This window comes from Hippichthys cyanospilos, chromosome 8 (genome assembly GCF_059441005.1).
Source record: "Hippichthys cyanospilos isolate Australia breed blue-spotted pipefish chromosome 8, RoL_Hcya_1.0, whole genome shotgun sequence".
Taxonomy (NCBI): Eukaryota; Metazoa; Chordata; class Actinopteri; order Syngnathiformes; family Syngnathidae; genus Hippichthys; species Hippichthys cyanospilos.
In genome coordinates, this window is record NC_142376.1 from 17,301,160 (window position 1) to 17,324,596 (window position 23,437).

Below are 23,437 nucleotides of genomic sequence, written 5' to 3' on the forward strand. Positions count from 1 at the left end.
AACAAAAGACGGATGGATACACATGATGAAATGGATAAAACTCATTATGATATGCATATGGTGGAAAGCTGGTTAGTACATCTGCCTGTCAGTTCAGAGGTCACGGGTTCAATTCTGACTCCGGCCTGCCTATGTGGAATTTGCATCCCCATGCCTGCGTGGGTGTTTTTCTGGGTACAACAACAGATCAAATATATGTATTTCTTTCATCTTCAGTAGTTGGTTGCATGGCTGTTTTGATATCTTGCTGTTTTATGTAAGCAGAGTTTTAAATGTTAAAAGCACACCCAGGGAAAAAAGAAGTGTAAATGATGAATGAGTGCACGCACAAGGTCAAAAGTTTACATCAAAAGCTTTAACTTCTAAAATAGGACCTGGTAAATGTTTAAGCACTCAAACTGAAGTTTCTTATTTAGCTTTGGTGTCCCTCTGAGAATGGTTTTAACCCCATTAACGACTTGATTAAGATTCACTCAAGTCAATTTGCTGGCATTCCTGTAGACTCCCTTTTTTAATGGAAAAACATGCAGCATGGGAGCATTGTTGAGTGCAAAAAAGCCTGTCACTTCTGACTTTTTAATTAGACCAACAAATACCATGGCAACTCATGCAGAAACGTGTTTTTCACTAATTGGAAGGCATAGCACAAGTAGAAGGCTACTATAATAAGACAATCAACTCGAAATTAAGTAAGTTTGTTGCCAGAAAAGGAAACAAAGCCCGTATAAGTGTTAATATCCCCCAAGTAGACTTGCAGTAGACTACATCCTGATTTAAAAAAAAAAAAAAGGTTTCAGAAAGACAAGCAACATTTAGTCAGATGGCTCTGATGTCATCCTCGGTGATAAGTCGGTCAGGCATTCAGAATCAAGGCTTCCGCTGTCTGCACTCCCTTCACTTTCCGTGCCAAAATAAACACAAAATATCAGAGAAAAAGGCAGGAAGGTTCGCAGTATCCCTTTGTAAGTTGCATGATTTTGTGTTTTTCCTGGGTATTCCGTGTTGCCCCATTCCAAAAAAACCATGCCTGTTTGATTCACTGAATGTTGTATTGCCCATAGAATGTGAATGTTAGGGCCCCTTTTGTGCCATGTGATTGGTTGGTAACCAGTCAAGGGAATACTCTGCAACTCCATATTCAGTTTGGATAGTGACCCATGATCAACGGAAGGGTCTAAAATCATTTCATAAAAACGCAACAGAATCCGTGCATGTACTAAAAGAGTTGAATCCGAAACACTGGCCTTGTTTCTGCACGTACCATTGCCATTGCCAAAAGACTGTAATGTATGTTGAGGCTTTCGTTCCAAATAAAACATACATGAAGGCAACATCGAGTATTACGGCCATCCATAATGTTAAGACACTTGCCATCCCCGACTGAAGAGATGCCAGTGAGTGCGGTTACAGAAGCCCCTTGAGAAAGGATTGGATTTCTCCTCCACTTCCCCACACAGCCTTTGAGTGACAGACTCATTTGCCAGGGTTTGTGGGTGGATGTTTATGCAAATTCCTCTTTACTGTGGGTAGAAATAGCCATCCACTGACAGGCCAAAACCAACTGGGTTGAAATGAAGGAGCATGCAACTAAGAGGCTCAAAGCGGTACATCATTTGCATTAACATCTTCGGCACCATGTGCAAGGGCCAGAGGAGAACAAAATCCAACATATTATGCAAATTGTTTGAATTAAAAAAAAAAGAAAAAGGACATCCAACAGTGTTCATCCAATCAAAGAACTGCAAGGACAAAGAGGTAACATGTTCATGCGAAGGTTATGAATGAATTCTTCCCAGAAGACCATTTCCAAAGGAGCTTGCATTGTTGTTGCGATACAACCGCTGAATTGTTGGTTTGGTGCTATTGCTCTGCATTCCTGCTTGAAGATACAAAACCTTCACTTTCCTCCTTATTCTTCCTACTGAATTGATTGGAAAGAAGTTCATTGTGTGTCTATTGTGCTGGAGCATACTGCTGGGATATTTTCTTTTTGTGAATTATGCACATGATGGAAATAAACAAATCCAATTTGTATAATAAGAGGATAAGACGATGTTCTTCATCTACAGAGACTCATTACTTTTGTTTGTATTCATATAGAAGCCTTTTTGAAGTCAGAGGAAGCAACAGTGGCTTCCTTTGATTCATGAAGTCCACTTATCTTTAACTCATAAATTGCAAAATAGAGTCTGAACGCTGTGATGTCGGAGCAAGATGCGCAATTACAAATGGAAATGTGGCATTATGCCTTTGTGGCCGTGGAGCACTGCAGTACACAACATGTTCTTTTGAGTGAGCTTCAGGCAACAACATTTGTATGTGTTAACCAGTTTCATTGTTCTTTAGTCACCAAATTATTGTTGCTTGAATAATATATGACTCCATAAAGTACAATGAAGCTATTGAAGAAGATGATTATATTTGGCCCACGCTGCTCACGTAGGATAGACACCGGGCCAGCCCTCAAAGAGTTAAAATCTCCATATTATGGATGACTTTGAAATGCATTTTAAGGTAGAAGCAAAAATGCCAATAAACGGTCAACTATATATGATTTCACTAAAAACTGGGTGAAAAAAAAAGAGGGAAAAACCCTGAAGCCCTGTGTGCCTTTAAAAAAATACGTTTTAAAAATTGGTTTTACAAAAAAAAAAAAAACAATAGCAGATGCCGAGACCTGAGTCTGCAGCAGTCCACTGTCAGTCAAAATACGTTCAGAAAGACTTTGAATCACAATTGATGAGATGGATAAATAGGATTTGTGATTTAAATTTATTATATGAAGTGCAAAGTCATGGCAAATAGTGGCGCCAATTAAAATGTGGCCCGCAGCAGTTAAAAAAAAAGAATATCGTATGCGTGACACATTACTTATTGTAGAATATGATAAACAATTGTTCACAACTAACCACAGTCAGTTTAAATCGGTTTAAACTAGAGTGGTAAAATATTCATGTGCTCGTAGGAACAAGCTTTGAGTCATGAGGGTTTGTCTGGAGGACATCATGTGTGGCTGCTTCATCTTATAGAGCTCGTTATTTGAGACTTTACTCAGATTCCTCTTGTAATATGCCATTATAATAGGCCATATAACTGCTGAGACTCATAAAGTGTATGAATAATGGAATGGTAAGTTGCACAGTCATCTCTGTGAAAACAGATTAGCCAATGGCTGATGTGCTACATATTTTTCTTTGAGCCTTCAGGTAAATGAAGAGTTGGATTGCAATTATGCACTTAATGAAACTGGCAAAATACTGCATAAAGGACACATATTTAGAGCAAATAAAAATATGCAATAAATCAATTGCAATATTACGTAGTTCTTTTTTAACCGTTTTGCTATTCCTGTGCATTTGGCTATCTTCATGTTTAATCCAGCACTGTACTGTATATTTCTTTAAATATAACTTGAAATGAAAAATGGTGCCGACATTCTGACCACCATCCTGTCGGCAGTCGCGCTATGACAACACTGCTCTTTCATTTGCTCAGAGACAGTTGGCAGCACACAGTCTGATAGCAGGTAGTTATCACTCTGACTCCCAGTCGACTTTCAGCCACTGAAACACAGCCTCCGGACTGAGATCACAAATCCATGTCAGAATTTGAACAACGGCTTGCACAGCTGATCGTCACCCACCAGTCCAGGTGCCTCTTAGAAAAACCGATGTGAATACAATGGAAAGCCGTAGTCTGGCATTGAGCAAGAATGTTTGTATTTTATCTCTCAGTTCTATCATTCGCCTTTGTCTTATTAGTGTAGTCCCATGAGTCATTCCGTGACCGTGAAAATGCAATAATGTTCTTGTCTTTATCAGAATCTCCACTTTCCTATTTTACTTATTAGTTGGTTCTTTTGTTAGGTTCGCTCAGTCATCCAATACAAGAGCTGTGGTTCTCCTATTGTGGTTTCCTTAGTCAACTCCATTGGAGAGTCAAACTTTTATAATTATGTCCTTAATGTCAAGTTGAAGCGTTGTCCTTGTAAATACCAAGATTTCCATCAAACATTTTTTCCAGACACTATATAGCTGGCAAGTACGCTAGTCTTGTTCTAGGTGAGAGTCTAAAATGACAATGAGTTTAATCTCGGTAAACAACAGAAAAGCAACTGGGTTGAACATAAGGTCTCATTTAAATTTAGAAGCAGCTTGACACAATCAGGGAGGTATTGTTCAAACCTGTGTTTATTCCTGCAGTCACACAAAGGAGTTTGCAATGTACTGTAGTAGGTAGGTATTTACCACATACGCCACTGAATAAAAGAGAGAAGCAGCTCTGGAATTTGCTTGAGCTTGTGAAGGTGTACCTAATACGTCGTGGGTCACGGTTGTCCAATTATTGCATAAAAAGAGATGTCTTGCGCTGTCACATTGGTTTTCATGGAGCTGCAGTCTATTGCACTTACTTGAGCTGACCGCGCCTTTCACTAACAACTTTCTTTCCATCTCAGCAGAAATGACGGCGAAGGTTGAGACGAAAGCACACTGAGGTCACAGCAATACAAGCCAGGTACAAAACGCATCATGAAGACATACCATGGGAAACGTGAGTATAGTTGGTGTAAATCAGTGTGTAATTTTCAAAGGGATTGTACTAGAAAGCGTTTTTTTCTATAACTTGATTCGAAAAACACATATAAAGCAAACAGATTCGGGGCTGTCTAGCAGAGGCCTCCACTTCACTGAATTGGAACTAAAATGGCCTCCAAGTGTACGGAACAATGGGGGTGAGCATAATGCAGTGTGACTACTGAGTGACTTGACTGAGATCCAAAGTGAATAAAAGGCCGCTCTATGTGAGGCAGCAGAGCTGAGCTGCGGCGGCACTCACGACTGCAACGGGTGACGGCGCAGTGGAGAGCCTTGCACCACCTTTCATTCTCCGATAAAATCTCATTGCCATCTTCTGCGGAGTCGCAAAGCAGAGGGTTCAAATAAAGCAAATGTAACTGTACAGCCAGTAACTACACAGCATCATATTTAGAAATTTTTAAGAGTTTTTCCTCTAATGCTAATTTCTCTATTATTCTCAACAGGGCTGTGAAATTCCGTGTGAATGACGTGTCACGTTTCAGGTGCTTGCCATTTTATCTCAAGAGAAAGGGGATCAGGGACTCATCTGCGTTTGTGAAAAACACGGTGACAAAATGCAAACCTCCCTGTGGAAAGGCTGCACCAAGATTTGAAACAAAAGTAAAATCTAATTGCTGGACAGCCAAGGCCACGAGTGCTACATCACAAGAACTGCAAGATTATTTGAAGCTTCATTAACAGTCCACATTAAAATACAAACAAGGACCCCACTTCCCACCCCAAAGCAATGAGAATATCGACCTCGATCCTCCAATGACAGCAAGCAACACAAATAATGAGATATTCAACTGTAGCCGAGGGGAAACGCAGTCGGCTGAGCAGCAAAATGAGGGGATACCTTGTGAAGTGGTTGATTTCTCAAAGCCAGGAGCAGGTTGTGAAAGATATGAAGGTGCTCAAAGGGAATTAAAGGATTTTAAGCTTTTTTCCTGTACATTGATAGTCACCGCCAGCGTCTGCAAAGCATGTCAGGAGTGCCTGTTTTCACAAGAATTTAGTCGGATTTTGTACAAAAACCAGTACACTGTATTATTAGAAAGAGGTGCAGCAAAATTGTTTTCACATATTATATTTTTTTTCAAATATATTAATCTGTCAATTGTTTTGTTAATTAATCAATAAATGATTATTTAAAAATAATTTTTTTGAAAATAAAAACCAATAAAAATGATCATTTTCACTTTCTATAGCCGCTTATCCACACTAGGGTTGCTGGCTTGCTGGGACACACAGGGAAAAACAACCATTCATGCACCCAATCAAACTTAAGAACGATTTAGAGCAGAGGGTGTCAAACATATGGCCGGCTGGCCATATTCGGTGCGTGAGAAGGTTTAATCCGGCCCACAAATTATTCCATGAAGAATTGATTTTTTTTTTTAATCCCAAACCCATTAGTCTGCTGTTTATAATACTGCAATGCCCTTTGCATGTGTTTAAGAATTTACTCTGTCCTATCTAATCACTTCTTTTATTGAAAGAAAATTAAGAAAAACAGTTAACAAAAACGTTGTCCCCAGGTGCTGTCAACCACGACTCACCTTGGGCTCATAAGAACTGACTCGGTCCTCCTCCATAGGCTTCCTGCTGCCTAATAATGAATATTACAATATGCCGAAAAAATTCTTAATTTTACAAGCAATGCAAAGCTCAGCTCTGCAACTTGCAAAATAGTTAACAATTGGTTTTGATTAAATATCGTGATAGTTGGCTTTCAACAGAAGATTAAATAAATCAGAAAATGTTTACAGTTTGAGGATTTGGACAGTTTTAGGTCTTTCAGTTCCAAATTCACATGGCTTTGGCCTTCCTGTGTATAGTTTGCATGTTCTCCCTGAACCTGTGTGGGCTCTCACCGGCTTCTTCCCACACTCCAAAAACACGCATGGCAGCTGTATTGGACGTACAGAATTGTCCTTCAGTGTGATTGGGTGTGTGAATGGTTGTTCGTCCCTGTGTGCCCTTCAATTGGCCGACAACCAGTCCCCTGTCTCCCCAAAATCAGCTGGGATAGGCACCAACAAGCTTTGTGGGGATACGTGGACCTAGAAAATGGATGGGTGGATGGAAGGAGTAATTGATTATCAAAAATAATTATTGATTTATTTGATCATCGATTAATCCACAATTAATTGTCTCATCAATGTGGATTAATTGTCACATCCTATTAGAAATGTTACGAAAAAAGTGTGTGTGTGTGTGTGTTGGGGCGGTGTTTCTATTAGTTCACCTTTGGGCAGTAGGGAGTCATCATGCTTTCGCATGTTTTGTCTTACAGCAGAACACACACGCACAGACACAAGCACACATGAACACACACACATGCAATCACAGTAAGTGTCAGTGCAGCAGTATGACGCCTGCTCTTACAACTTTTATGCATGAAACAGTGACAGTCATAAAAATAAAGAAGATGAATGAGTGAGTAAATGTGTTTAGAGTTTCCATTGAGTCAGTTTGGTACAACATCAATGAGTGAGGTCTGTCTTTTGTCTGTATAATCATCTTAAATATGTACAAGCTTTAACCTTTAAAGAGGTCTGCACGCTGCGCAGCACGCACAGCAGCACTTGTCGTGCATGTTTAACCTCCAGCACAGCTTGGGTTTTGATAGGCTCGAACGGCCTCTGCCTCAACAGGAAGTTGTGAAGATCAAAGGTGAGAGATGGTATCAAACACGGCCCTTGACGACTGTTTGCAATGCTTTCTTCTTCATCAGGAACGCCCACAGTGTCACGATGACGCCAATAGGAGAGACAGTGCTCTTTTAAAACCCAGTATGTTGATCTCCCCCTTTATCCAGATGAAAACGGATTTATTCAACCCTCCCATCAACCAACACTATAAATAGATGCTAGTAGAAAATCTTCTGAGGGGGAAAAATAAGCTGTGCTCTTAAGCTGATATTAACATGCTGAAAAATGTCAAATGTTTTTCTGGAAAAGTGAATTCGCTCTGCAAATAAGCATCGATTTATAGTGGTTTAATCAGGGGTAGACGAAAATGGTTGCTTTCAAAGCTGTGCTGCTTCTTGATTTGTGTATCAGCAATGACCATTAGAAAGTGAAACTTCCTTAAGTGGCAATTACAATATTCAAAAAATTTCATGTAAAGATATCTAATTTGTGTTTTGAACAGGTCAGCGGGCTACCCATGTGATACTCGGGGGATACCCATCGCACGCGGGTACCGCATTGTTGGGGGGGGGATCACTCAGATTAGCTAACTAAAAGTAACCGCTATTTATGTAAAATTTATGAAACAAAACGTTTTTGCTTTCGTTTAACAATCTTTGCCATGCCAAAAAATGACAAATTATCTCTAGAAGGCATTCAAGAACTAGCCAGACATAAAATAAAAGTACAGTCAGGTAATACAAAAACACCTTGAGACAAAAATAATGGCTATCACAATTACTATATTTAAAATAATATAATTGCCATTACAATGTAAATTACTTTACAGCATCAAGTAAATACTATATAAAGCAGAGGTCCCAACCGCCGATCCACGGCCTTTTCCTAGTTTGTGGATCAACTGGTAGTGGGCTGCATGGGCCGCACACGAAAAAATGAACTGTTTTGGTTTAATGTATTATTCGAATCTGAAATCTTTTTTGTTTGGAAAACATTTTATTTTTTATTTTATTTTTTAATTGGCTGGATTCTCTTGGATTTTGTTTTGGTCACTTGAGTGCCAAAATTTCACTCACATTAAATGAATAGGAATCAGACGTCTTTGGGAAGGGGGAAAGGCTCAGTCACAAGACAGGTGACAAGCCGACAACTTTGAAGAAACTTAAAATGATGTCTTCTCGCGGTAAGGACTTTGAGCGCTACTTTGTCCACAAAGGTCCCACAAACTGACAAGGAATTGATTCTCTATCTTTTATTACTAAACCAAATGAGCGTGCAAATGATGCCAGTCTCAAAAGTTTTTCGAGGCTCCTGATATCCCATTTGTGTGACAAAAGCAAGAAGCTGAGGGCTCCAGTTAGGTTAGTGTTAATGCTGAGTTCACGATTTTATATTCCACTTTCGTCAACGATAAGAGTTTTCATGTGTTGACCCCCCGTGTCGTCAAATTTAATAATAAAAATATATTATGAACGGGTGTTCTATATGCTCTAACTTGGGCAAGTTCTTCCATTTGTGTTTTTCTGTTTCCATCACTACAAGTTGCAAGGTGTACCAAAATTACCCGTGAGCACCCTGTGTTGGCAGTGGCAAAGAACCTGAACGGTACAGCCAGACACAGAGCTCTTTGTTGAAAGGCATCTTGCATATATTAGAATTCAGCCTTCCAGTTTACGATTCCAAATCAGATAACGTTGACTCAAACGGAGCTGTCCAGGCTGGTTGAAAGGTGACATACCAAAGTAGACTAGAGCCATCCAGCGTTGCCCTGGCAACCAGAGGGTGCACTACTATCCTTAATACAACAGCTAAATGATGTTGAAGCGTGCAGGAGCAGCCACCCAACAGCGCAAACTGCTGCATAAAAGCATATTCTTCTTCCCATTGTGATCTTCAGGGAGTGATTTCTGCAACCATTACTTCAATTCCACAGGGGAATACTGACGCTCCATAACATTTGCTCCCTCATTATTTCCCCCACTAATCAAAAGGTTCATTCATAACATTGGTGATGAAGGCCACTGCTTTATGAGTCATCATCAGCTATCTCACGCAACACTACCTGTTACAGGCAGCGATGTGTCAAGGTGGCTTCCTCGCAAAGGTTTGTGGTCTATCATGACCTTATCAGAAGCATTTACTGTTAAAAGCCAATGTTGTAACATGTTGCATTGCTCTATGGCAGCAAGATAGTAAAACTGCATAAACTTTTATAGTCTAATCATCTTCATTCCACTGCAAACCATTAATTACTGTTGAAACTAAACAAGTCTTGCTTTGTGTCCTCCCACTTCATGATGCAAACGGCATAAAACCCAAACTTGCTGAAGAAAATATAAATACTTTTAAAATCATTTGGATTTTGCTTAACTGCAAAGAGTCAATATGTCTTTCATTATTTTTAAGCCCCTTCCACTCACTGCAGTAGAACCTCTGAGGTGAGACACAGTTAGTTGTTGTGGAATCAGATTTATTTCAGTTTGAATTATGTTTCAGTTTGAATTAAAAAAGAAACTCTTTTTCAGGGTTGAATTTGACAATTTGTACGATCATTTCATATTCCTAACTTAAAGCTAAAACTAAATGGCTCTATTTTCGGCAAAAGTCAAGCTGGTCATGAATGCCAATTTGGGTGTTTATAAATGTATTTCATTTACAAATATGTACGTAGATGTAAATATCTATCTAAATATGTATAGGCCTCCTGCTTGATATATATATATATATATATATATATATATATATATATATATATATATATATATATATATATATATATATATATATATATATATATATATATATAAATATATATATATAAATATATATATATATAAATATATGTGTGTGCGTACGTGTGCGTGCGTGTGTGTGTGTGTGTGTGTGTGTGTGTGTGCGTGCATGTAAAATTTTGCTTATGTCATGCATATAATGTAACAGTTAATTATTCACATCTCTATTTTTACTGACTCGTCTCGCAGTTTCCATTGGAAAGGTGCTGTATTAATTCATGTGTGTTGCTTTATTAATAGCTATTTTGGGACTTCTGGAGTTAACATTTCCAAAAGCAATGTATGTGACTCAATTTTACACCGAAAATTTAATTTGGTGAGGACGGCAGGATAAGCTGACATATCATGTATGGCAACGTCCCATCTTTTTTTTTTTTTTTTTTTAATAAAGAGTTGTGGACTCGCGAAAGAAAAAGCCAAACGTAGAGACAGAAATCATCATCAAATAAAGAAAATACAAAGTCCCCCAATTTTCTGTATCGGACATCAGAGGTTCTACTGCAGACGCTTACACCCAACTTCAAGCTTTTTTGTCCAATTATTGGGGAGAAACCACTTGAATAAAACTACTGTATGTGTGCTCTTTGTTTCATGGGCCATCACACTAGAGACATGCATTAGAAAAGGGCAGAAGGAGGGAGTGATTGACGTGCACATTGAATGATCTATGCATAAACACTGCTCCATTACTGTGTGAGCACGGAAAAAGGGAGACAAGAGCAGCATACTCACCTTCTTTAGGAGGCCGCTTCACTTCGGCACTAAGATTGCAGACCTGGCCTGCGTGCAGTTGGGGTGACAAGCAGCCCTCCGTTTGGGCATTGAGGGGTAAAACCACATTGTTGAGCATGAGCATGCTCTCGGATTCTCCGTCTCCTAAATGCTGGGGACATGTGCATTTTGTGTAGACGATGCCGCACGTCTCCACTGTGCCCTTCTCTAATTTCAGGCAGTTTTCCAGCCACGTACAAAGCACTTGACACCCAAACTGGCTTGGGCTGGCCTTATTCAACACCAGAAACTCCACAATAGATTTCTCCTCTTCCTCCAGCTTCTGTGGCGTCAATCCGTTGGAATCAGAAGGGAAAACCCTCCGTAACTGAACAAAATTTTTGTCGTAGAGCAAAAAGACATAGATATTCTTGGAATCACATAGGTACACTATCGACTCGTTCACCTTGAGCAAGGCGTTAATTTTTTCGTGAGAGTAGTGATCAAACTGATAGGCGAGCAGAGAATACTCAGAGCAGCTCAGGTCTTGTTTGTATAGCTTCAGGTAGATGCTGTATTTGGTCGGGTCTGGGTTCTCCAGTGTCCACGTACAGTTTGTATAGTTTTTAGGGAACATTTCAGTCACAGAGTAGGATCCATAGATGACCCCCTTGACCAGAGTGGAACACCAATAATCTTGGGCACCAGTTAATCCAAACATAACCAGAAGATAGGTGGAAAATATATAAATCAACAGGTTTCGAACAGCCTTCATCCTATGTCATTTGGCCTGCAATGAGAAATGAGGAGAATTACACAATGAACATCAAGGTTTCCCCGTCATGAAAATGGCATGACAAAATTCACCACATCTACCGCAGCTGCATGGCTTTTGCACCTCGTCTTGCCACGCTTCACTATTGTACTTTGTGCAAACATTGCCACCTTGTGGTTACTCTGACCGTTATTTATTTATTTTTACCATGCGTGTATGTCTGCGTGTTCGGTTGACATACTTTAGACATTAGAGTTGATAACAGGGTCGTGCTGGGAAAAAAAAAAGAAAATAAAAACGCTTTGAGATGCTCCCATTTAAGGTTTGTCGCAATGAAAAAGACTCCGTCATTTCTATGCAAGTACTCAATTGTACACAAATCGCATTATCATTTCATGCGAAGAAGACAGATTTGGGGAACAAAAATGTTCCTGAATATCAAGCTTGTTTTGGACAGTAAAATTTGATTGGGGCGGTGTGTGGGTGTGCGTGTGTGCTCGCGCGACGTGCACGGAGGCGTGAGGGGGAGAAAGAGGACGGCGAGAGAAAGAGAGGGAGAATGCATTGCCATGTCCTGATTGCTTTAATCCTGCAGGCAATGCAGCTGCGAGCGAGTGCGTGCGCGCGCGCGTTGTTGCGCGTGCTCTTCTGTGCAACCATGGAAGTGGAGGCGATGGACTCGCACGGTTTCCACACACGCACATGTACAAATCAGACACGCGCAGAAGCCAATAGACCGGAATTGGGAATGGAATGGTGGCACCCCAACTTATTTTGCGCGCAAGGCTTGCAGGGTGTGGAATCAGCTGTGAGCTCTAAATCCACGGGAATCCACATCCTTTTGCAAGATTCATGTGCAGGGGCGTCAAGGGGGAATCAGTATTCCGGGGCACGAGGAGAAATGGGTCGTCAGGAGAGACACGCTCGGTTTTATTGCGGAGGCTTCTAAAAAGCAATCGTCTCTCTGGAGGCATTGTGAATGGAGACACGGTGCCACTTATAAAGTGGTGTTTGCCTCTTAAGAGACAGATCATCGCTTTAAATAAACATATCTGTTCTGTGAATTCGTGAGAAGGTCTGCGCAGAACACAAACACCCGTCAAGATTATTTCAATGCAAAAACTTTCACTGATACCATGCAACCACGCATAAGAATACAAATATATTTTAAAAACATCTTACCTTACACCACGAAAGCTATGGCTATAATCCCAACATACTTGACAACATCCTTTATAAATCAAGTCTGCAGCCCTCGAGTGAATCCATACTCCAACACGCACGCACGCACACACGCACCCTCACGCACACAAGTCCGGCGCAACAAGATGCTTCAGTGGGTGGTAAAAAAAAAAAAAAAAAAAAATCAAATAAAATAAAATGCGTTACACTCCGCTTTCCCCGCTTGTATCCACGGTCCTCCTCCTCATCATCCGCATGGGCTTTCCCATCCAAACTCAATTAGAACCGAGCGACAGTCACAGAATTTCAGACACTAAATTTTTTAGAGCATTTTGTTTATAACATCACGGTTTTTTCGCCGTCTCTATTCCATTTCCGAGCAAGTCGTCAAGCAGCATCCTCTCGTCAGGTCGAGAAAATAGAGGAGAGAAAAGATCCGTCTAGAGTGGGTGGATGGGAGATGTTTGGGGGTGGGTGGTGGGGGGCAGTAAGGACGCAAAAAGGCGCTTTGCTGGCTGCTTGCGGAGCTCCACGAGCGGGCTGCAATAACACGTCACACTCTCAGCACCATACACACGTACGTTCACTTCTTACTGCGTCTGGCACCAGCACCCACTTTCTTTCCTGCCCTCCTCCTCCACATCATCATCATCATCATCATCATCATCATCATCATCATCATCATCATCATCATCCTCCCGCTCCTTTTTTCTCCGTTTCCCCCGCACTTAATTCCAATCTAAAAGGGTTCTCCCCCGAACCGGACCCTTTCCACTTAAGCTCAGACAACGTTTGCAGCATGCAACATCCCACAAATATGGAATATTTCGAGGACTTTTTATGAGATGTTTGTTTTTCTTTTTTTTTCTTTTTTTTTTTTTTATACAAACTCGTCTGAATGACTATGATCTCCAAAATAAAATCCACGCCCTCTGTCACTGGGACCTGAGAGCTTGCTGATGTCGTTGGACTGTTTGATCACGATAGATGATTCTTTGGATCCTTCTTTTTTCGGAGTATACATTGCAGTGCGCTGGGGGAAAGTATGAATTGGAAGTATGGACAAACATTTAGTCGAGATAAATTGTTTGTTTGTCTTTTTTTTGATCGTGTTAAAAACAAGAATTGGTGTCAGTATTGCCCGAAAGACTTTTACAGCTTTGACATTGTTTATCATTGGTTTTGATGAAACAGCAATTTCCAAAGTTCCCCACCAGGTGTAAAGCAACTACTTTTTTTTTTAAACCCTCCTGTTATGTTCATTTATCGGAAAAACAAAACAGTGATTTTGACAGTCATTTCGACCTGGCGCAGGCCTAATTGTCCAAAAAATCCTTGCTTTAAAATAAATAAATACATGTATCCCAACAGGCATTGGCAATGCTTTTTTACCTTTTAAAGTACTGCAATGGCATTTCTACCATCAAACAAGTAATGGCTATATTACAGTATAATTTTTCATTTAAAAAATAATCTTCAAACTTTTTTATTTTTTTGTTTTTATAAATATTAGTTTTGAAAGATGGAAATATGAAACACTAGTTTTACATAACTTTTAAACAAAATTTAGATTGTTTGGCATACATGCAATATTTGTGAAACAGAACAACAAAGTAACAGCATGTGTGTGTGCGTGTATGTGTGTGCGTGTTTGTTTGATAGGGACATAGAAATATTGATAGAAATATTAATTACATGTTATACAAAGATTCCTTTTATCTCTGTATTACCGTATTTCCCTACTATAAGGCACAACTAAAAGCATCCAATTTTCCCAGAAGCTGGCAGTGCACCTTATAATCCAGTGCACCTTATACCGCATAAACCTCGAGTTTTCATTTTTGAGAAACGAAAAAGTAAGATAATCAAGTTTTACCCCTGTATCTCAGTTATAAATGTTTTTTTTTTTCTTTTACAATTAACACTTTTGTAACACACTGTTTGAAATGTCGATATGCTATATCTGCTCCAATTTTGAGACACTTTGTTTGTGGACAAGGTGCAAAAAAACAAACAAACAAAAAAAAAAAACACTTTTTCTTTAAGGCACACTTTTATAAAATGAATCCAGAAACTGTTTTTAAACCAACAAACCAACAAACCAACATATTTTAAGGTTTTTGGTTGTTATTAGATTAAAAAAGATTTAAATTCAATATTTAATTGAATCATGATTATAGTCTTTTAAACTTATGATTTGTCTTGGCATTGATCCAAACAGTTTTTCAAGCAGTATTTCTTTACCCATTCTTCAAATAGTACGTTACACAAATCATCTTTATTCTTAACTTCCAATTGTATCAAACATAATCCTAATGTCTTTGACTGACATCTGTTTGTTTTGTTGACATTCCCTTTAGCATAGCATCATCTAGTTGATGGTTTATGCAACCCCAGTCACTCTACTGTAGCTTCTATTCTATATGCCTTATAATGCCGTGCACCTTACATATGAAGCAACATTTTAAAATAGGCCATTCATTGAAGGTGTGCCATATAATTTGGTGCGCCTTATACATTGGTGCGGAAAAAAACGGTGTTAAACATGATGTGTACATCAGCGCAATAGCCTATAATTAAATATACAATAGTTACTTGACAAGCCCTTGAACTCTCTTTTTCATTCAAAAATCAACAGTCAGCTAAGTCCAATATGAGAAATGCCCACACGTCTAGTGGGCAACATTGCAGCATCAATGGGTTGGCAATGGCTTTCACTGTCGATTGCCGCAATTTGTGGGGAAAAGAGTGTTTTAACGGGCAGGAGATGGAGGAATTAAAGTCATGTTAAAGTCAAGTCAAGTCCTGATCACAATAACTCTTATTTGTGCAAGAGGCAAAGGAGCTTGATGTGTTGAATGGGGGCTCCTATTTTTTTTAACAGGTGACGATACAGCATGGGCACAATCTCTGACGGACCACAGTCTTCATACACAGAAAAAGAGCAATTAGTGGGCAGGACCCTCACACTTATTGAAGCTCAGTTCATTTGCATAAAAACACTGTAAAGTATGCGGCAAGGCTTTGAGGATATAAGAAATCATTGCATTTTGGTTTCAGTTCCAGAGGATGTGGAAGAAGATCGAAACATTTTTGCTGTGCACAGTTACAGGTAGCTCCCATTAGTCTGGCCCTCCCTCTCAGGCCGTGGTTGAATGTATTCCATCTGAATAGATGCTGCATGAAAAGGCTATTTGTTCAGATACTTTCAATGAAGTTCCAATCTAAATCTTCTCCAAAAGGATACTTTTGGCCATATATCATGAGACTCTAATTGAACTAAATTTAGTCAAAAACATCCCCTGATTATGTAAGGTCTAGGAAACTTTGCGGTGGATGCCTCTGAAATATTGGAAATTGTCGAAAACTTTCATTGAAAGATTTGAACCGCTTTCATTCGAGACAGGGAGCATTAGGAAAAGGATACCATTTTCAGAACTGAAACAAATATTATTTTGTATAAATTAACTTGATGACGTCATTATTTAAGGTGTGCAATTAATACATTTATAAATACATTTTGCCATTTGCTGTCAACTGAAAACGACAGCAAATGTTCTCAGGGCTTACCTGTGTGTGTCGTTGTTACCTGAGCCCTAAGCTCACGTGATACCATTATTAATCAAAAGCAAGTGGCAAAACAAGGGAATGGTTGGTGGTCCTTAAAAAGAATGTACTTGTTCCAACCGGTCTGTGACACAAAAAAGGTTGGATACCACTACTTCAAATGGTAAACTCTGGATACATTACACACGCACGATCACTTTAATTAATGTCAAGGCAGTGTTTTTTATTGTTTATATGCTCTATTATGAACAGTTGAAAAAAAATCTATAATTTACAGGACAGTTTAACCTAGAAAAAAAATTAATGTGCATGATGCAGCTCTAACACAATTGACATTTACGTGAAAATGTTGTCAATTAAGACAAAGAAATGTCGTTAAAAATTCTAAAATTAAGCATAAACATGTTTGTGCAGATAAAGTTTTCTCATTGGCTGTGGTTAACATTGCGTTAAGATTGTTGAAGTGCGGAAAAAAACACTCATACTTTTCTATTTAAACAAAAAGTAGCAGTAGCAACGAATGGAGGTCATTCACTGTCTTCATAGATACAATCTCCAAAACTTACAATATTTCTCATCTAATAGCAGTCGTAATATCTGTCATATTACTCTCTCAACTCAAGGATCTGTTCAAGCACATGCTTTGTGAATAATTCATGACCGAATAAAAAACATCCCTATTATCACCTGCTCCTGTTTGTGCGTGTGCAACCGTGCATGCACGATTGTGCATACATGTGCTGCGCACATGCACTGTACATATGTTTATCAAGCAGACAAACAAAGTCTGTTTGACGCAAGAGCCATCCTATCGCAGTCCTTATAAAGTCCATGTGATGAGTATACCAGAAGCATATTGTTGCAACCCATCCATTAGGACTGGAGGTAGTATGGCAGCTTTAAGAATATATGAAGTATAACTCTCATGGAAAAATTATGAGGCTGCTCTGCTCCAGCTTGTGCAAACGTCTCTGTACAGACACACACATGCAAGCATATAGGCTAAATTCTCCAGACAGCAGCCAAATGTATTCAGGTTTTCAGCACCAGGTAGCCCATATGTTGCGTGTGTCTGCGGCTGCGCACTGTGATAATGGCCTCGTCTCTGTTGGACTCTTAGCTGGGTGACTTATTGTTAAATGTAAAGCAAGCTTTCATGAAAAAAAGGCTTTCCTGAACAGTCAGATTTATTTTTGTACACAGTGCCATTGTGGAATACATTATTCCTTGCTATGTTTTTCCTTTGCGTAAGTTGCGCTTGCATCCATAAACGTCAGATCAGGATGAATTGTTCTCTTGTGTTGGTTGTATTGCTGCTTGTTGCATCATAACTATTTACAGAGATTTCTTAATAACGCACACTTGTATATTACAAGCCCACCGAAAAATTGCCCTTCAAAGCATTTTTTTTCTCCATGAATTATATGCTCAAAAACTGATGTATTATCCGCATGTTTGACAGAATCAAGTTTTCCTCAAATGGGTAAGAAAAATGTGATGGAGCATTTGGCTGCAACAGTTCTTGCCTCACACTTGTTGACCAGAGGTGTCAATAGGACCATGAATGGTGGTGTAATATATATATATATATATATATATATATATATATATATATATATATATATATATATATATGTATATATAAAACATTTGAAGACATTAAAAGAGTCACTACAAACATATACACTACTGTACTACGTAAGGCTCCATTTGATTTGCTCTTAATTTGAAGTGTATAATTCCTGTCAGAGAAGCAATACTGTATATTAGATTTGCTGATACTACCAGAAACCCTGTTATAATCTTGCATACACCTTGATGTGCGTTTGGATATCCGCAGGCTTATACGTACACCCATTTGAGAACTGTTGGTATAGACTACAGCTCACGTGTCACACATGCCTGAACAAGATGAATTGTAAAAAAAGGAGCGATTGAGCAAGCACACAGATTTATGCGTGGGTGACTGTGAAGCATTGTGGTACAGAAGTGATACCTACTAATCATGAACACATTTTTTCATTTTCAAATCAAGTACCTTTTTTTCAAATTATGTTCTTTATGCTGCTTTCCTTCCAAAAACAGCCTCTAAAATATGCAGCCAATGAACTCGGACTCACTGTTGAAAGAAGTTAACCATTTTTCAATAACAATAACAGTTATTTCTTGTTTTATTTTTATTCAGACACCAAACTTATTCCTGTTGTTTGTCACCAATGAGGGTAAATTGGTGCAAATGTTTTGTAAGATATGGCTATACACCAGTGGCAGTCCGTGTGTTACACACTTAGGCCTTCAGTGACTGGACACCTCTTATGCATTACTGGGCTACGCAAGCTATTTTTCAGAGCATTTAAACATCAATAAACCCACATCATGGTAAATGGTAAATGGATGGTAAATGGACTTTCACTTATATAGCGCTTTTCTACCTTAGGTACTCAAAGCGTTTTACACTAACTAGTCATTTACCTACTGATGACGCAGCATCAGGAGCAACTGGGGGTTCAGTGTCTTGCTTAAGGACCCTTCAACAAGGTCTTGATGGTCAGGGGATCAAACCCACGGCCTTTCGACTGGGAGACGACCACTCTATACCGAGCCATGCCGCCCCCAGCATATAAGACTTAGCATTTTACGTGTCTAAACTTAGAATAAGTAATAGTAATTTCAAATTATTTGTCCACAAAGTTTTATGAAGTCCACGAAGAGCAGGCAAGCTTTAATAAGATTGTAAGCTAAATTACAAATGGCAATTTAATATCACGTCTGCATGGGCATAGTGAGTTGAGTTGGGAGAAGGAAGGAAGGGGACCCAAAAACTGCAGGAAAACTGAAAAATTTGTGGCTCAAAAAAATGTTTTAATAAGAAAATGAAGCAGGACCGAACCGGAGCAAACCTGGACAGAGTCACCAGACAGGTGGACAAAATAAAACAAATGAGAGCACAGACAATAAAGGAAAACTTAAGTGGAACAGAAACATGAACAAAACCCCACAAACTCACAACAACTAAACCCAACCAAACATGTTAATTGAGTATGAATGACATAAAATGACAACACATATCATCTCTTCCAATACGGCTGTCCCAAAGTTATTTCAATACAAATTCCATCCATCTTTTTTTTTTCCTCAGAAAGACTTCCATGACTTGCTTGTTTTTTGTCTTCGGGTTTCATTTCCAATAAAAAATCCTTTTGTATTGACATGGACACCAAGTATTGAATTGTACAATGCCGGTCCAATTTCCGTTTTGCTCTTCTTCAGCCATTGTGGGTAAAAAAAAAAAAAATGTCTGCAAGTCTGGCTTCGGCGTATGCTAGCGCAAACGTTTGCTGGCTGAGCAACATATTTTGTTTTGTTTTTTTCATTTTGTTCTTTTTTTTTTAAATAACTTTATTTAACTACTTGAATCCTTAAACATGGTGGATGAATATAGCACCGCCTTCCTGCAGTGAGTGTCTAATTCCGACACGTTTGACGTGTGGGTTCTTGAAGGCGTTTTTAAGGGTAGATTGGCTATAGCGCCTGTTTATTATATAGTTATTATAATTATTATAGTTTATTATAGTTATGATAATGTCAGGTTATACTAGGCCAGCAGAGAAGGCCTTGCTGGCCTGACGGTCCACCACTGCTATTCACTACATAGAATTTAGTGATGCAGACATGGATAATTTTGATGTATATTAAAATCATGTTATTCTACTGCAGTTTACCCTTTTTTGTTTTAGCCATCTATATATGGTAAATATATTGGCTTACCAGCATTTTACAGGGACTATTGTTAAAGTACATATGCATGCATATACATGACTCATGTAGATTTAGGTGGAATGTTAACTCATATTTTTTTTCTAACAGTGACAGGTTCCATACAATTTTTTAGGACAGGTTTTATTGGTGTGGTGGCAGTGTCCTCAGATTACTTCTCCCAGAGATCATCCAGTAAAAGTTAGGCCATTGCTGTGGTTCTTAACCTGTGAGAGCACTCTGTCACATTCTGCGTAAAGGTTCAGAGACTGTCTAGACTTGGAGCTGTGAATTTCCACCTTCATTATATAATATGAGTTTGACACATTCAACACGCTCACTGAACATTTGCATTACGGATTCATGTTTGTATTAACACTCATCTTGTGTTTCATTTACTGTGTACCACAATCAGGCTTTGTATCACGGTTGGATGCAATCATTACACTAATGATGTTCCAGTCTATTAACAAATAAAAATTGTTGCGCTTTCCTAACATCTTTTCAAAGACTTTTTTGACATTTCCGGTTCATATTTAATTAAAACTGTTCTAGACACTCATGGGAGTTGCAGGTGAGATGAAGTTACACACACAGGGCAGTTCTTAATCAATCATAAAGAAAGCAATCATAAAATCATAAACATCAAAAAGCTGTATAGTTAATGCGCTATATATATATATATATATATATATATATATATATATATATATATATATATATATATATATATATATATATATATATATATATATATATATACAGTATATTGGTTTTAAAAAAGAGCTCAAATATAAATTAATTTCTCCTGAAAATCTGCAATGGTGGGATTGAAATTTAATTCAAGGTGCATTTATTTACAGTATTTAGAAAAAAAAACAACAACACAAGAATTCTATACATACACAGTCGTTATATATATTTTTTAAAAGATAACAGTTATGTTCTTTAAACTCGAGAATCAGTAAATTCTCGTTTCGCTGCTGGCAAGCAATTTGCATTATGAATTTTGCCTAAATTGCCTCAGGGCAGCTATGATCAATCAGTTAATTAATTCAAGTGTGTAATTGTATTTCTAACATATTTTTTATTTCAGGCTATATTTTAAATCATGCTTGAGCTCTCATATTTCACTTAATTTGCCTTTATAGCCATCATTCAAGGTTTTTGGTTACACCCAAAAAGTCAGTTGACGACTTGAAAAAGACAAGTGCTCTTTCAATAATTTATAAGTTACTTCATTTCAAGGGCAGCTTGGGTGAATTAGTGCTTAGCATGTCAGACCCACAGTAATTAGCTTTGGTGTTTTATTCTTGGTTCTGATCCTTGCTTGGCCTTCCAGCAGTATCGCCTGCATTCTGATTACTTTGGCTTCCTTCTGCATCCCCCCCCCCAAAAAAAAAAAAATCACGTTCATTCCAAAGTGTAAATTGGTGTGAATATTATTAGATGGTCTATATTTGACCTGGGAAATGGTTGTCAATTCGTTTGTGTTGTACACCATCGGAAGTGGTATGGAACATTCATCGATTTCTTTTCACATATTTTTAAATGCAGTATAACTCTACCCCAAATTCAAACCTAGTTTTAGCAGATACAAAAACAAATCACAGATGCTGGCAAACATTTAATAATTCGCCAAACAAATAACTTTTTGAACCTTTTCCCTTAACGTGACCTACAATGTGTAAAACACAGATGGAAAGATACATCTTTTAGAGAGGCAAAGCAGTAATTAAAAGGAAAAAAAAACTCAGATTATGATGTTGCACTAGATGAGCAATTTACTGTTAGGATTCTCACAAAAACTGACAAACTTCCTCAGATAGTATGCCTTGGCTGTATAGTGGCAAAATGGTGGCCCTAAATTAAGAAGAAAAATAAGAAATATGACAATTATAAAACGTGGTAAAATGTGTTATGGTTCGATGAAACCAAGGTTAATTTTTTTGGGCCATAATTGTATTTTTTATTTTATTTATTTATTTTATTTTTTTATCAAAAGCACAAAAGTGGGTAGCGATAATTAACATGTCATTGGAAAGAGAAATGAAAAACATGACAGTGTACGGGACCAAACAGGTTAAATAAACACGTGTTTGATATATGCTAAATGTGTTCGTGTGTATGTGCGTGTATGTTGGGTAAAGTATGTTTGTTTGCCTGGGATTTTAAGGACATCAAGTTTTGCTTTCTGATAAATATTTTACATTTCCATGTACCAATCAACGTGTTTAAGCACTACAGCATGAATGGAAATCTTTAATAAAAGATAGCAGCATAATTCACGGTACAAAGATGTGCATGCCATCCTCTTCCAACGATCATAAGACAATGGGTGTCTCACTGCTGTGTCATGTTTGTAGAAGTAAGACGTTCACGTTGAAATAATCCTGCTTCTTTAAAAATTGATTCAGTCTTGTCACAAGGACACAAGCAGCTCAAGGTCTACACAAGCGACTTGTGTTTGCATCCTTGAAGCCTGAGCTGGAAAGATGTGTGGTTGTTCTCTGACAAAAACTGTCATCAATGGTTCCAAATAAAGTTTTGAACAGGATATGGGTCATTTCCAGTTAATATGCAGTATTTACCATAATTCCCCAACAATGAGATGTACTTTTTTTCCTAAAAGTATGGGTGCATCCTATAAAGATATCGTAACAATTAGAATTTTTCTTTTTTCTTTTTGACGACATTTGGGAAAGATTGCATCCATCAGCCAAATACTGTAAGATGATCTTTGACGTACAGGTGCCCATTTTTATATCGGCCATAATCATACTTACAATAATTACAGTATAGGGAAGAGCCACAAGATTTTGGCGCGCGGCCGTCACATGGCAACCTATATTGAAGCCGATCAAACAAGATAAGAAGAATTAGGAATTATTTTTATTTCAACAGAACTGCATGAAAATCCCCCCAATGCTCATTTGCACACTCAAATGCACTTTTTGCTGCGCTAGACTCTTGGCACCTTCTCTCACTTGCTTGCCCACTCATTCACCTGCAAGCTACACACAGCTCTGTCACGGCAGACACTATAACCACAACAAATATATAGTTTACAGATACAAATACAAGAAAATATTAAGTAATGACATATTTAAGATGTATTCTTTTTTTGCAAACATTTTTACATTGTTGCCAAACTGTTGGTGCGTGTTATACGTTATAACAAAGAAAACACCTGAATTTGACCCTCAAACTAATAGTGCATCCTGTACACGGGTGCATCCGATATTTGGGGTAATACGGTATTTTGCCTACAGACAGGTTCTCAACAAAGCCTATCTGCTTAATTTCATAATTTCCTCAAGTCAAGTTAAAAGATTAAACAACAGATTGATCACTGAATGTTTGTGAAATCTAATGAAATTTTTGTGGAGGGCAATTTCAAACTCATCTTTTTCTACTCCT

At 38.3% G+C, this 23,437-nt stretch overlaps 1 long non-coding RNA gene across 1 annotated transcript; it reads right to left on the bottom strand.

Annotated features, from left to right (window-relative positions):
- Positions 1–10,924: 10,924 nt before the first annotated feature.
- LOC148420354 (uncharacterized) lies at positions 10,925–13,292 on the bottom strand. Its single transcript, XR_015866428.1, has 2 exons — positions 12,695–13,292; positions 10,925–11,527 (listed from the first exon to the last, which is right to left on the bottom strand). It is a non-coding gene; the product is annotated as an uncharacterized LOC148420354 (long non-coding RNA).
- Between the last annotated feature and the right edge of the window lie 10,145 nt (positions 13,293–23,437).